At 39.3% G+C, this 16,670-nt stretch overlaps 1 protein-coding gene and 1 non-coding gene across 7 annotated transcripts in view; both read left to right on the top strand.

Moving 5' to 3' along the window:
* Window positions 1–16,670, top strand: part of CTNNA2 (catenin alpha 2) — a 1,043,800-nt gene that overhangs the window by 502,907 nt on the left and 524,223 nt on the right. The window lies entirely within an intron of this gene.
* LOC111738354 lies at window positions 10,344–10,462 on the top strand. The gene has a single exon (XR_002779834.1). It is a non-coding gene; the product is annotated as a 5S ribosomal RNA (ribosomal RNA).

Genomic DNA, 16,670 nt, shown 5'->3' with positions numbered 1-16,670 from the left:
AAAAAGATGCAGACTATTAATTAGATATATATCATGACAATATGTATATTGCAACATGGATAAACTTGAACATTCATTCTAGCCTATTTTATTCTTGTTTCTCTTGAGATTCAACACTAAATTTATATTTGTAACACCTGCTGTTTTCATCCCAGGATGACAGACTATTTAGCATTTTATCATTTCCAAAGTATAGGAATTCGCAATCTGACCACCCCTAGTTATTTGATATGGATTTCTACTGAGGGCTCTCCAGGGAGGATTATTCTGTAGTCTAGACTATATTGTCAAGGTTGTGGGCTAACATACCAGTATATACACTGCATATGAAATAAAGAGAGAGACGTTCCAATTATTGGTAACAAAAAGCAATAATGAAATGTGTGGGCCGAGGGGAAGGATCAGGAAAGAGAAGGTTGAGAGGAAGAAAAAACCAACAAAACTATAATTTTCTTAATGTCCAAAGTCCTTTGTCCTTCAATCCTCCAAGCAGAGCCTTTCACATTCTAAGCTGTCATGTGCTCACTGACCCTCCATTAAACATGAGGGCTGGGTTCTCAGATGTTCATGTGCGTAACAGTCATCTGGGGACTTGTTTAAAATGATGGATTCCCAAAACAAAAGCATTATCCAAAGATATATCTGTACTCCTGTGTTCATTACAGGATTATTCACAATAGCCGAGTTATGGAAACAACTTAAATGTCCATCTATGAAAGGATAAAGAAAATGTGATACACACACACACACACACACACACACACAGACACGGAGAAATATTATTCAGCCTTTAAAAGAAGGAAATCCTGCCATTTGTTACAACATGGATGACCTGGAGGGCATTAAGCTAGGTGGAATAAGGCAGACAAAGACAAATACTGCACATTACTTATGTGTGAAATCTTAAAAAAAAAAGTGTTCGTTTGTTTGTTTGTTTGTTTTTCCAACTCATAGAGATAGATTGTAGAATGGAGGTTGTCAGGGGCTGGTAGGTGGGAGAAAAAGGGAGAGGTTGGTAAAAGTGTATAAACTTTCGGTTATAAGTTGGAATAATAAGACAAAATGAGGATTCCTGGCCATCACTTCAATTTCTGATTTAGTTTCTCTGAGGTGGATCTTAGGAAGTTGCCTTTTTAATGAGGCCCAGATGATTCTGTTAGAGGGGATCTAACCAGTGTGCCACACTGATAAACACTATAGAATCATTCCTTGGCCTTACTGAATTAGTTAGCATTTTTACTAAAACAGCAGTCATGTATTGGCTCATTTTTCATTGTGGATGGGCAGTTTGGTTTGGACTCAGCTGGATGATTCTTTCACTGGTATTGCCAGGGCTCATTCATGAATCTCCAGTCCATTGGTGGCTGAGCTGGAGCTGGGTGCTCAAAGCTGAGTAGGCATATGACTAGCATTTGGTAGGCTGTCAGTCAGTCACCTCATTTCTTCCCCATTTGGTTTTGGCAGCAGCTAGTGAGGGATTCTTCCTAGGGTGGTCTCAAGATTCCCAACAATAAGTGAGGGCAAGCCCCAACATGCAAGCATTTTTTGAGCCTCTTTTTATGTCACACTTTCTAATGTCCCATTGGCCAAAGAAAGCCACATGGCCAAATCTAGATTTGAGGACAAGAGAAATAAGCTTCATCTCTTGATGGGAAGCATGGCAAAGTCACATTGCAAGGGATAGGAAGAATTACCAGAGCCAGCTCTGCCAAAAATTTGTCATACTTACAATCTCAATAAACTAGTGTGTCAACTAGTGGTTGAAGAACCTGTTTATAGAGGGTTCACATTTTTAAAATATAAATTAGTGCAAACGCAAGTTTATCTTCCAAATGAAAGCCCTTCCATTGACTTATATCCCTAGATTTATTTATTTATGTTTTTTTGAGAAATCAGTGGATTTATGTACAGTGTGATGAGAATTTTCATAATCTTGGACAGATCCATGTAAATTTGTACTTCTTGTTAATGTCATCCACCATGAATGACTTGGTTGGGGAAAAATGTATTTCCATAGCTCAGAGATCTGGGGAAAATTAGATAGAGAGAGATGATCTTTTGCTTCGCTGCTCTTCTGTAGGGAGTGGATAATAGAGTGCTAAGAACATAGTATCTGCCTGTCTAGGTCCCGATCTTGGCTCTGACTCTTGAATTCTTTACCTTGTGTAAATAAATCAATTTCCAGACCTCATAAGGTTGTTGTAAGTTTTAAATAGAATGATGTACACCATAAGAGCTTGCAAAGCATTTTATCAACATCATCTTCATTATCATCATTTCAGAAAAAAATAGTTGTTAACATACCATAGCTCTGCCCACCTAAGGAATGGGCAGTTGCCTATAGAATCTACACTCAGATAACTCCTTGTCTCTTTGAAATCTCCCAAAGAATTTAAGGATTAGCCCTGCCTTCTATTCCAGGAGGACATGAGAAGATGACTACGCCCAAACCTGTTCCAATTCTCTAGCCAGGTCTTAGAGACTAGCATTCCCACAGCAGTTTAAGGAAAAGCTATGGGTAGCTAGTCCCTGGGATGGCCTCCAATGACCCTTGCCTTAGGTAAGCATATCCCTGTGAAAAATTCCCCCTACATTGAACAGGGTTGACCTGTGTAACCAAAAGGATATTACAAAAAGAAAGTGTGACTCCTGAAGCTGGGTTATAAAAGGCACTGGATCTTCTACCTTACTTTCTTGGATCTCTCATTCTGGAGAAAGCCAGTTGCCATGGCATGAAGCTACTCAAGCAAACCTATGGAGACTTCCATGTATGTAGAACCTGAGGTTTTTTGTCAGCAGCAAGTACAAAATTACCAAGCATGTGAGCCAACATGGAAATTTGTATTACAGCTCCAATTAAGCCTTGACATGACTCCAGCCCTAACCAACATCTTGCCCATAACCTCATGAGGGACTGTAAGCCACAGACACTCGCTCAGCTAAGCTTCTCTCTGATTCTGATCCATAGAAACTGTGAAAGATAATTAATGTTTGCTGTTGCTTCAAGTCTGTAAGTTGCAGGGTGATCTGTGGTGCAACAGTAGATAACTAATACAGCTGATTTGATATGGGGAGGGAGAGAAAGTATAGGTGCACTAGCTGATGGGAAGAGAAGGACTCAGAGTCAGAGGCTAAGGATTAGGAAGAGAATCCTTACAATGTCACTCATAGGCAGTCCTGGAGGCCAGCAGAATTGAGTGTGCCAAGTGCTTCAAAGTGTCTAGAGAACCTGCAGGGAATGACACTAGTTAACCAGGAGGTCACATTTTTTCTTCTTCATCATCAAGACTATTAACCAGAGCAAAGCTCTTTGTGGGAAACATGCAAATTGCTAAAAATAGAGTTAAACTTCCTCCATCTCTCTTTAACTGGAAATATAATTGCAACTCCTTGTACATTGCTATAATTTTTTTTTTCTAATTCTGTCATGCTTTGTAGGCTCACTGCTTTTCATCTTACTGTTTATTAAAATAGCCCGAGTCCTCTTTGTTGCTGAAAGTCCAAGTATGTGATTGGAGGCTATTGCCAAATTACAATTCATTTTTACTTGATACTATGGTTTCTGACAATTCAGTTTTATTTTATTTTATTTTTTTAACTTTGGAGTTGGGGATTGGGAGTGGAAGAAAGAAAAAAAACTAGGAACAGTGAATGGCCAGCTGGATCATTCTCCTGGGCTCAGGGATCCGGCAGTTGTTGTCTGAGCACTGCCATGAGCATTTTATATGTTCTTCTGTGAGACTCAGTCCCCTGACTAGTGGCAGTTAGAATGAGCCATGGTCCGTGGATGAAGAACTATATCATATATTTTTACTGGAGTGATTAATGATTTAGCCACAGGCATGTTTACCCCTCTGGTGTGGTGAGTGAGATAATTCCAATTTACTCTAACTGACTCTGCAGTGAAATTGAGATGGGCACTACAGCCTTCCTTAACAAGGTAATTTTGCATTTAAGTCTACTTTATAACTGGTGGGATTATGCCCAGCAGAAATACTCTTTGGGTTATTTCCAAAAATAGCCTATATAAAGGGATTGTGGTTGAGAAGTGTATTATTTTCCTGTGCCTCTGTAACAAATTACCACAAACTTGGCTGCTTAAAGGAACCAAAATTTATGCTTTCATAGTTCTGGAGTACAGAAATCCAAAATTAGTTTCACTATGCTGAAATCAAGGTGTCGGCAGACCAGCATTCTCTGAACACTCTAGGGGAAAATCTGTTTCTTGCTTCTTCCAGTTTTGGTGGCTGCTGGCATTCCTTGGCTATATCACTCTAATCTCTGTCTTCCTGGGCATAGTGTCTTCCCCTCTTCTGTCTGATTGTACACATCTTCCTCTTAAGGATACATGTGATTGCATTTAGGGCTTAACCAGATAATCCAGGATAAGCTCCTTGTGTAAAGACCCTTAACTTAATCAGATCTGCAAAGACCCTTTCTCCAAACAAAGTAATGTTTACAGGCTCCAGGGATTAGGATCTGAGAGGGGCTTTAGGGGCCATTATTGATCCTACTACAAGAAAGTTCACACCATTTCATACCCAACCCTGAGCCCATCTCCTACACCACTTCTGTGTTTTGCTATATTGGTGCTATCTTGTTGGTGCTGTATTGTCCAACTACTGTTAGTGGTCCAAGGGAAGGTCGAATGGCCCCCATCTTCTTGGAAAAATTATAGGACAAAACACATTATTAGATGGAAGAATTGTAGCAAGGAAGGAGGAGGAGATGGCAAATAAAGTTCTGCTGGAACATACCACCTCCCCATTCTGTGCTGTCACTTGCAGAATCCTGCTCTGTTGTTTGCCTTCCTTTGAAGCTTTCTAAGTTTTTACTTTGAAATATAGATTTGGTTACCTGTTCAGAAATTGCCATCTCACATGTCACAGTCAGGACCTTGTCTGTCATTGTGGCCTACTACAAAGTTTTATTAACCCAGGAGTGAATTTACTATTCCACTCCCACTGGGGGCTCCCTGACATGGTGTGTGGACCTGAGATGAAAACCACATGATGTATGTTTGCAGGGTAATAGACTTCTCTCGCCAAGACTGGTAAGTCATTACAGGCCCTCACTTGCAATCAATTGGAGCTGGGTTCCAGCTTGCACTTAGTGTGGGGTAAGGGAGAGTGGGAGTAAGAGGAGGATTGATTCTTTTCTAAAATGCTGTTTGACCTTGTACATACTACTTGGTAATAGATGGCAGCGTTGACAGGAGTAGGGGGATGATTGTTGACGTGATTGTACACATGGCCTCAAAGCTGGTAGTACATATGATCTCTGATCTAGGTATAATATGGGGGATTCACGGATATTGGGAAAACTTGCAAATGAAAAAAATGAAGTTAGGCTCCTGTACAGTGAGCGAGTGACTTAGTGAGTGATAGAGAGAGAGAGAGAGAAAGAGAGAGAGAGAGAGAGAGAGAGAGAGAGAAAGAGACATGAAGAGAGAGGCTAAGACTAAGGCTCAGGAGAAGAGGAGTTGTTCCAAATGCTTTGGCAAAGGAATCTTATGTATTGGCAGATTTAGACCCTTTTCTGAGTCATGCTATGCTTCTTAAACTAGAGTCTATAGAGAGACACTGAGGGACTCACAAATTCTCAATTAGAAAAACTCTGGCTTAAAATATAGTGCAAAACCTTAGCCTGATATCTTAATCTCTCCCTAATCTAGCTCCATCTGCCTCTCTTAGCCTACTTTTCATTCCTCCCACTGTTTTTTTTCCAGTCAAATTGGGCTACTCAGAATTCCCCAGACTTCTCATATTTGTAGCTTTGCCCAGATCATGTTCCTTCTCTAAAATGTCGCCCACCTTTCCTCCTCCTCTTCCCCAGGCCTTCCCCAACAATATGCCCTGCCAAGAGTTCCAAGCTCTGCTTTAGTTCTGCTGGGTGCCATGTCCCTGGGCATTTGAGCTCTTGATGCTCACTCTCCCTCACGATTTCTGTGGCATTTAAGGTTTGAAAAGTACTTTTTTGGTACCCTGCTGCTCTGTATTGCTTACGTTTTTATTTGTTTTACTTTTTGACAAGACTGTTGGGCTTTAAGATTTTCTGACTCTTTCTCCTATCACTTCTCTCTCAAAAATCCATGGAGAGTAACCTTATAGGGTGACCTGATCATAAACTCCTGACTTGGCAGGATATGGTGGGTAGTTATACACCCCAGGCAATGACTTCTTTAGTGACAGATTTTTAAGCCAGCCCTGTCCATTATTCTTGTGCATCCATGTTAACGCACCTTTAAAATACGAGAAGTACTACTCCCCAAAGGGGGTATTAACCCTCAAGGGAGCACATAATTGTGTTAACTCTCCCATAATCTAATCCTTGACTTGCTTAATCCCACTTCTTAACCTACCTTACATTTCTTCCTTAATCTCAAATGCATAAAAGAAGCAGCAAAGCTGTTATTCTCGTAAGCATTTGAGATCTTGCTCCTGGCTTATGTCATCAGTTTGACCCAAAAAAAGTCTTATAAAATTTATCTACAGGTTTGGACATTTCTTATGTCGACAAATCAGAATGCTTACTGTAAATAAATTTTAAAGTATCCCCATTTTCTTATTTGAAATTTGGCAAAACCAGCTACAAAGACGATGCTATTGGGAACTCAACACTTCTCTTGTCTGCCATTCTAATCATACTCAGGCTCGTGCTGGCCCCATCACTTCCAACTAAAACTGCTTGTGATCAGCGAGTTATTGTGGGCAAGAGCAGGAGAGAAGAGGTAGTGAAGAGAGGGAATCAATGAGAAAATAGGACAGGTAGAGGAGTCTGTGGTGGTAGGGTATCTGAAAAAGACTTCCGAGAACAGCAGTGCTTGATGTTCAACTGGATAATATTGCAAATTACTCTCCAACTCAGCATCAAACCTCCAGGTAATTCTAGTTCACACATGTGTTGTGTTTGGAAGTTAAGGAAAGAGGCTGATTTTCCATTTGAATCAAATGAAGTGAAACAGTCATTTTGAGTGGAAACCACAGGCTTCCTATTTCATTTTTTCATTAGGAAATATTTCATTATTTCATTTTTCAAAAATGAAATAGTAAGCACTGAAAATATTTGGAGAAATATGGGTTGGTGACATGAGGTGGCCGTTCATGAATCTTCTCTAGACCTCATGGGGATAGGAGACCTCAGGTGACATTGTAAAGGATCCAAGGGACTTGGGGGCTAATCAAGGGAAAAAGATATGACCACAAGGTGGCAGTAGCACACACAAATCTAAATGGGCATTTTGAGGACAGGTTCGCTAGGAGAATTTCCTCAAAGCCGGAGTTTAACCAAAGGCTATTTCCTCTGGCAGCAACTCTGGAGGAAAGAAGGGCATGGGAACTCCTGAGAAAAAGAGGGATCTGGGTAAGGTGGCTCAGCAGCTTGGGGTCTCTGTGTCAGAAAGCTCTGAAGGACAGCAGTGGCTGGGGGTGTTATGCCCTGGGCTATTTTACCTATGGCTGCAGATGCTGAGAGCAGCTTCCTGGGATATGAAAAGCAAGCAGGCTTCAAATGGCTGAAAATCTTACTTGGACTATGTTTAAAATGTGTAAAAGTTTGAGTTTGGCGTCAGCAGGCTTTCGAGCTGATGGGTCTCAGCCAACAGGGAAGAAATTCACAACCTACGGACCAACAAGCAAGAGTCATCTTTGCTTCATAAATGTAAAACAAACATTACGCACACACATACACACATACTTACAGGACTGGAGTTGTACCACGTATGGTGCTTTGTAGCTTTCACAATAATATCTTAAGCATTTTTCAGTGTCACTAGAAATTATTCTAAAATATTTTTAATGACTGCATATAATTCCATCACGAGCTTTTCCTGTGATTTGTCAGTTCTGTATTTCTAATATTTTCCTGCAGGCAGCCTGACGTTTCTAACAGTGACCTGCAGTTACGTATTGATGGAGCCCAGAGCTTTTTACCTCCAAATCTATTTTTGATTCTTTACTGAGCCAATGGCTAAGCTGAAGAATTATCCATTGCTTTTTGAAAATAATGTTAGAAAGAAGAGATTTCGTTGAGGTTTAAAATATTTATTTGCACATTTATTTACTTGGTATTTATTTAACAATGTGATTGATGTCCTAAGCTTGCAGATATGATGTAGTCAAAAAACAACCGTGCTCCTCAAGTAAGCATATTATGCAAAGAACACTCCATCATATTGGTCCCCTGAAGAATCCTAGTTCTGAGGTAAAGAACAAGCCTTATCTAGTTACATATTACCAACTGTACCAAATCACCACGACAGAAAACATTTAAACAGATAGTACCTTGATTAGAAATGACATGATGTAAAATGCTATTTAAATTCTTGAAATTTATTTGCAAAAAGTAGATGAACTAGAGAAGGTGGCATGATGCCAGTGTGACTCCCACTTTCTTCATTGTGTGTTTGTGTGTGGTGGGGCACAGGAGCCTTTGAATAACAAGATGTGCTATAAGAACAACATCGGACCAAACAGCCTGACTCCTGCACTTCTGAGGCAACTTCAGGGTTGAGTAGATATTCTCAGAGCTGTTTCCCAAGTATGACCATTTGTGTAATAGATACTACTTAAACCTGAAGGGAAAAAAGGAGGAAGGAAACAAGATGAACGTTATTGAATAGTCTATGGCAGACAATTTACAAGATATGTTTCTCCACATAGTTTAATGGAACCCCCCAAATAATCTTGCAAATTGTATATTTCCAATGTTCAGATTAGGATACTAAACCTCACAAATATTTTAATAACTGCCACAAGATCCTGGCTGACACATATGTGAACCAAAATCTCAGACTTTTCAAAAATCTGTGCTATTTCTATGAGACTGTGCAGTTTCAAATATCCAGAAGAGTCCACTAAAACCTCTGCGTAGGTATACAGTATTTGTCCTTGATTCTTTTCCACTACCTCATGCATATGCCTCTCCTTGTATGTTTCTCCCTCCTTTTGTGTTTGCATTTTAGCCCTGCCTGATGCTCAGCAACTTTGTTCTGTCCTTTGGCTATCCCAGGAAGTCACTGAGGTGGACATATGAATATACCTCAGCTTTTCCCTCCATTTCCCATGCCTAAACACCGATATTCCTGTTCCTAAGTTGCCTGTTTTATACCATTCAAGATAGTAACTAATGTTAATGGCAAGAATTACCTATGGCTAAGTGTTAATGGTTGATAATACCATCATACAGTTTCCACCAAAGAAGTAATTTCTAATGGTAGACACCTCAGTCATTTGGCAGGTTGGTATGACAGGATGGCTTTTGATATTTACTCTGTCAAAAGTCAGAGCACAAGGATCAAGAGCAAGAGTTTGGAGTCAGTTCAACCTGAATTCCGATCTGGACCTCCTAGCTTACTAGCTGTTTTACTTTGGGCAATTTATTTCACTCCTTGTGTCTCCTTTTCCTTGATTGCAAAATGAAGGTGAAAACAGTGTCTATCTCCCCAGGCTATGTAAGGATTAAATGCCATAGTGCATAAAATTTGCTTAGCAAAGAGCAGAGCACATAGCTCTCAAAATATTAACTGCTATGAAATAATATTTATAAATTATTATTTTTCTGCTGAATTCAGCTGTGTATTAGGTCACACTCTAACATGCTTCATTAACTACCCACTGTCTACTCATCACCAGTTATGTACTTTGCATGGAGGCCCTATGGGGAAAGGGGCACTACACAATTTAAGGACTTGGCTTTCATTAGCTTATAACTTACTTTGGGACTATAAAAAAAAAAGTTGTAAGAATCTTCTTTTTCCTTAGAGTATCTAGCTCCCTGATAATAAATTATCAAGCCCTTATTTAAAATGGTTTGGATGCCACAAAGTACTTGCTGGTACAATTTCCAAAGTACTCAAAAGGAAGCCATCGGGAGTTTACAGAAGACCTCTTTAGTGCTCTGTGCCAGTCCAGGGACAGGCGGTGGGCTCCCAGGACAGCGTGAGTTCCCTGCTGCTCAACTTACTCATGAATGTTCAGCCTTAGTCTGCATTCCAATTCTCAGCTTTTTTTTTCTTTTTCTTAATTATACTTCCTCTGGACTTGTCCACCCACATCTCACTTTGTCCCTCCTTCTCATTGCTTCTGACTTGGGTCCTGCCCAAATGACAGAAAGTAATAAATAGAAGAGCATTGACTGTGATGGAGGACAAGGTACTGTTTGGGGTGACAGAGTGTTCTACATCCTGATTGTGATGGTAGCTGTGAAGATGTAAATTTTAAAAAACTTTTTAAATGTACACCTAAAATATATACATTATATCATTTGTTTCACATAGTAGATGTTTTGCACTATATAGTATGTAAAATATTCATCAATAATGATGATTTAAAAAAGGGTAAGGAGTCTACAGCCATGCCACCCTGAATAAGCCTGATCCCGTCTGATCTCGGAAGTTAAGCAGGATCGGACCTGGTTAGTACTTGGATGGGAGACCACCTAGGAAGACCTGGTGCTGTAGGCATAAAAAAAAAAAAAAAAGAAAAAAGAAAAAATTAAAAAAAATTAAAAATAAATAAGTAAATCGTAAGGAGCGATTTTAATTGTCACACAGCAAAGATCCAGGGTCGTAACTTCATAGCAAATGAATCTATTCATTGTTTATTGGGCATATTATTCATTCAGTTAATTATTTATTCAACCATTTATTAAACGCTGACTAGATGCTAATTGGTGTTGGATGCATAGCCTAGAGAGATCAAAGGCAACTTTGTAACCACAGCACATTTGCAGTTTTGACAGAGACCAACTCCAAAATGGTTTCCAGGGAGGGCTTCCGCTGGGAGGATCAGTAAATGTTCTTGGGAGGCAATTAATTAAGTTTGATCTGAATCCTGGGATGAGAACAAGTATAGATGCTGTAGGCAGAGTGAATAGCACGTGCAGAGCTCTGGCAGAGTGGTAACTATGGCTGATGCAAAAAATTCAGATGTGTGAGTGGTGGCCAGTGAGGAGCGGGCCATGTGATCGAGGACTTTGGGGTTTTGCCTATTTTCTCTTTGGTATAAATGAAAGATTTAAACAAGAGAATGGCTTGTATTAATTATAGTTTAGAACAGTCATGCCAGCCTCAGTGTTGTCCATTGATTGAAGGGGTCAAGAACGAGTAGAGTGAACAGTTAGGGGATTGCTGATGTGATCCAGTAGTGGCTAGGAATGAGGGGGTGGGATATTTGGGGCCTGGCCTCTTCTGGCTCTACGTAGTATCTAACAAACGTCTTCCAGCTCCATCCGGTGTTGCCTTTTTATTTTATTTTGTTTTTGTTTTTAATGTGTTTTGTCTTGCCAAGGGCATTTGGTGCTCAGTCCTTATTCCCTAGGCTTTGTGAAGCATGTCCTATTTTCCATGCTTCTTCCTTCCCTTTTACCTTGTCCCAAACACAGTTTAGGGGAATGACATGGTTTCTTTTTAGGTTTTGTAGGAAATATGAGTCCTATTTGATTTCTCCTCTGAAAGAAATACTACCATAGATGATTTCCTCCATTGATGCAAAGAAACTAAAGTTCTGCTGCTGCCTTTGAAAGCATTTATGGTAGAAAATATCTTATTCTTTCAATTGACTAATATTTACTGAGTATCTGCTCTATGGCCCAGATTCTGTGAGGTGCTGGTGAGTGTGATAGCTGGCTTGATGGGTTACCCAGCGCTTCTGTCTGGCCCCACTGTGCTCCCTAGCTACATGCTTATTGTCTTCCCAGGTATTTCTGGAGGCAGGTTAGTCTATAAAACGAGATCAGCCTTTTTAATGTGTCATTATTGCCTTATTCCTTAATCTTTGAGAACATCCCTCAGCTCTGTGGAATCATGGCTTGATTAAAATAGTAGTTTTAGAAGAGCGCTACATGGCTTTGGGTTTTCATTAAGTTTACACTCCAGGTTAGCCTGGAGGTTCAGGTGTGAAGGCCTGTTCACCCAGCTTCCTCTAGGCACCTTCGCCGATGTGTTGTGCCTGGTGGCCTTATAAAGAGATAGCTGAGACAACCTGATCTTAAACTTCATTTGGAGAGGCAAAAGAATAAATTTATATAAACAACCTTTTAAAAGGGACACAGCGTTCGTTGAAACAAATCCTTACCTGACCTTAAGAGTCACTCTAAAGCTACAATAGTCAAGACAGTGTGGTACCGGTGAAAAGAGAGACAAAGAGATCAATGGAAGAGTATAGAGAACTGAGAAATAGACCCACACTTATATGATCAAATGATTTTTGATAAGGACACCAAAACAACTCAATAGGGAAACAACCTTGATTCTTACCTCACTCTGTGTATAAAGAAGAATTTGGGATGGATTATAGACCAGAACCTAAAAGCTAGAATTATGATTAGTAGAAATATTGGAGAGCTTTGTGACATTGGAACAGGCAAAGATTTCTTAGAGATGACCCAGAAGACATGAACCATTAGAGTGTAAGGTGTCTGAGGTGTCCTCATTTGGAAATAACTTGTGTAGAGACCCCGACAGGCACAACTTTCCTTTGGAGACTTAGTTCCTTGATTCATTTCTGTCCCTCCTTTTTGTAGCATATGAAATTCATATGTGTGGCCCAGTGAACTTTGTTTTAAAAGCAAGAGCTAAATTTTAACATTGAAGACAAATAAAACACAAACCTCCATGTAAAGTCTAATCTCTAGTATATATCAAGCTTATTGTAATTAAAATCTCTAAAATCAGGACACTGCAGTCTAGTTGTGATATAAACTGTCAGAAAGAAACCACTCATAGGCACACACACCCTCCTACTAAAAAAAAAAAAATAACGAAAGAAAGAAACACTTGCCACGTTGCAGATACGTGGGACATATTTTATATGTGGAACCAGTTCTAGAAATGCCGTTAGAGGAGGGAAGCAATAAAAACAGTACATTAATATTTTAAATGTTCGTAAAAAAGCATGGCTGGGTTAGGAGCAAATGCTTAAAGAACTTCCCCTTAATAAAAATGACATTCTTGGTTATATGACCCACAGCAAATCGGCTTTAGCTGCGTTTTTATTTAGCAATTTGTGTTTGGTGTTTTCACTTGGAGATGCTCCCGTATTCCATTTTATGGCATCCTTTACATAAATTGCAAGGAGGATTGGGGTGTAAAACTGTCAATTCCCAGCAGCTCATAAACTAATGAATTTAAATTTTAAATGGGGGATTTTAAAACATGTGGGGGCTGTTTTCATTATCTGATGGTATGTATCTCCAAGGATAAGTGGCAATCTATAAATGCTAAGGATGGCTCCCTTCGGAAACTCCTGATAAGAAAATTCTCTCTCCTCTTTCCATCTCTCCATCCCTCCCTTTTCTCTTTCTCACTTCCCTGTAAAATACCAAACTCCAGTGAATTTCACCTTTCCAAAAGGCATGATATAAGTTGTTTTAAAAATTTATTTGAACCAGAGAAAACTTTCTTTAACCTCATAAATCTCTCCCACTTCTTTGCATTCCTTAGTGCCACATTATTCCTTTCTCTGTGCTGTTTCCAGGTTGTGACTCCCCTAAGACTGACAGACTGACAGGCAGGCAGTCAGGCAGGCAGGCAAACAGACAGACAGACAGACAGACAGACACGCCCCTTTGAAAACCATTGACATAACCAAGTAACCCAAGTAGAAGCACTTTTACTAGCTAAGGAAGTGAGTAACGAGTCCATATTTGAAAATGTGGACTTACAGAAAAGGATTAAAGAGGAAAAAACAAAAACATGAACCAATCAAATATGGTCAAAGAAATGAATTCTTTTTTTCTCTATTTTACACTACTTGATTTTATATTCTTATTCTTTGTAGTAACTAAAGGATTATGACTAGATATGAGACATAATACATGAAGTTTCTATTTAGCCCATTCTGGTTTTCTTTGGATTCTACTGATATTTTAGTATTTTTATGACCTGGATACAGGTGTGTTTCTCTTCAGGGTTCTAATGGATGGTTAGTTTGAAGATTTAGAGTAAGTGTCCTACTAAATAGAATTATTCTTTGTGTCATATTTCATAACCTGATGCTATTTTGTTCTAGTTTAATAATTTTAGAGAATTAATGAGATTTCTCTCTTTTTTTCAATTAGTTGACTAAGTTGTGTATGTGTGTATTTTTTTTTTTTTTTGAAAAGTGTCCTAAAAGTGACATCGAGGAGCATCAGCCCTGGCTTTTTTAACTGTATTCCTACTACCTAGTATAGTAGAACATAGCTTATGGTAAGTGCTTCATTTGTTTTGCTAGATGAATAAATAAAGCACAGCAAATTCCAAGGAATTTATAAACTAAAAAACAAACAAACGAACAAAAGATTTTCTAGAAAGATATTTTGGCCTCTGTTTACGTTGCCCAGAGGCCAGTGCTTCTTACTTTCACACTCTCGGTTCAACTCTGGGCAGGTAGTTTTTTTGGGCAGGTGACTTAAAATGAGATAGCAATCTTATTTAGATTAAGTGTGGGAGTGTTTTAAAAGTCAAAATTAGTAGATCTATTTTATTTTCTTAAAAACTATTTCTGTCTTCAAAGAAGAAAAACAAAATTAGAGCTTAAAAGCACCTTTATTAGATGACCAGAATATGGTTTCTCTGCCAGACTCAAATAGCTTTGTTTACTTCTCTGTATGTTCTAGTTTTGAACCACTTTTAAGCAACTGAGTTTCTACTTTGTCACCTGGGAGACAATTGGATGGTCTTAAGCAGTATCCTAATTAGATCTTTTTCAGCACAGGATGTGAAGGGGCATAGCAGACTGTTCACTGCGGTTTCTTGCTCTCAAGAGGTAACTTCTCATGTTCCTCATTTCATTACATTGTAATTATTATTGGGTTATTCCTATCTTCTTGAAACGAGAGAAAATAGCTTCTCTGTTTGGGGAAGTGATTTGACTTTTCCATCACTAAAGGAATATCAGGGTTTTGATCACACCCCTCCATTTGCTCTCATGTAAGAAACACACTTGGAAGTTGGCCTTTTAAGACATGATTTGCTTTGATTCTGTGGAATTTTTTAACATAATAGACTAAGGCTGTGCAGTCATCGGTAGAATTTAACTTGACACATACCCTAAGGTCCTACCTGTAACAAATTTTCTTCTCTTGCAAGTAGCCGTTGGGAGTTTTAAAACTGGGGTCATTGGTACTAGTTTTGAAATTCACCAAAGCAGACTGGATCTGGATGGAGGCATTTGGTTAATGAAACATCCCTTTAACATGCTAGGTTCTATTAACTGCTTCTGCAGGCTGCTTGGCTCCCACACTAGCAAGCAGAGGCTCTGAGTCACAGGTGTGTAAAGAAGAGAGATGGAACTAATGGAGTTTCTATAGTTACCTGCAGAGCTTGGACCAGGCAGAAGATGGAATTAGAAATTCCAAGTGTCTGAGTCCAGTTTGAATGTATTGGCTGGATGTCTGGGTTCTGGAAAAGGGAAGGTCAGAGAAGCATACAAGAAAGGAAGAGTCTTCTGGTTTTCTCCATTTGCAGTGAGGAAGTTCTAGAAGAGCCATTTTTGGGAGCTCTGTCATAGTCACCAAGATTGCTAGAATGTTCTTACTTCCATGTATGTATAATTCAGTGTGGTATCATTAGAATGAGGGATCTTGCTTCTTCTCCAGACTTTCTATACCAGACTTCTTTACCAAAATCTACACTGTGTTTTTTCATTGTAGGTAAAAGACAAAAGTTTTTAAATTTTTAATATTCCTGTCAAGATCTTACAAGAAGAAATTACTTTATGAGGTATGTAGGGATGCTAGCAGTAGGATGGAAAATGGATCATAATCTCAAAATAGTAAATGCTAGCTCAGTGGCTTCCCAACAGAGAGGTAATGTGCCTTGGTGAGACTAAAGAGCATTTGTAGAAGAGAGTTTATTTGCAGCTTTCTACCTGTTCCCTTCTGCTCCAGCCCAGTCCCCTGGGCTTTCTTTGAATCGTGTCTGTAAATACCACCTCAGGTGGATCCACATTTCCAAAGACAAGATGAGGCCTCTTTCTTTGCCCTTAATGTATGGTTTGTAGTAGGTTTTAGGAGCAAGCCAGAAGGGAGCGGCAGGGAATATCTTGAGCTGGACACAGGGAAATAGAAAAATAAAATCACAGGACCAGAAAGCAAGAAGCCACTCTGGCATTCATCTGGTAGAAATACCCTCAGTGCTGGAGCCCTTTCTCTGACATCTCTGAGGATGTATACGAGGTTGCACATTTTCATTGACCCAGGGCATACACAATGCTTTTTGCAGGTAGAGTGTTCCTTTGGTGGGGAACTTTAAATTTTAGAAAGTCCCATTTTATAATTAATTGATTCCAAAACACTCTTTTAGGAATGTCCAAGCCATCAGTCTGGTTTGTTACACACAGCGGCACTCTTCTAAGAACTGGAACGCACAGTCGCAACTCATGTTGAATTTATCAAAGGCAACTTTAGGGATTATAATGAGTAGTTCTTATGTTATTTATTTAGTTAATTAAAGGCAGCATTATTTCTAGAGAAATCATGGTTTTCACGCACATCTGAGTCAGTGTAGGACAATGCTGCATGGGGTACACTGGTTAACTACTTAAAGAACTTCCAAGCTGAGTATAGTTTATATTGCTCACTCTTTGCTTGGCAGCTCCTGAGGTATTTCTATGAATGAAGCAAAGGAGATGATCAGGGGAAGAAGTACTTATATTTTGTATCCACCTGTGATGTTCTATGATGTATTC

Source organism: Pteropus vampyrus, unplaced genomic scaffold (genome assembly GCF_000151845.1).
Source record: "Pteropus vampyrus isolate Shadow unplaced genomic scaffold, Pvam_2.0 Scaffold37, whole genome shotgun sequence".
Classification (NCBI taxonomy): domain Eukaryota; kingdom Metazoa; phylum Chordata; class Mammalia; order Chiroptera; family Pteropodidae; genus Pteropus; species Pteropus vampyrus.
The sequence above is the reverse complement of the archived record's forward strand: the minus strand, read 5'-3'. Positions and strand labels throughout refer to the sequence as shown.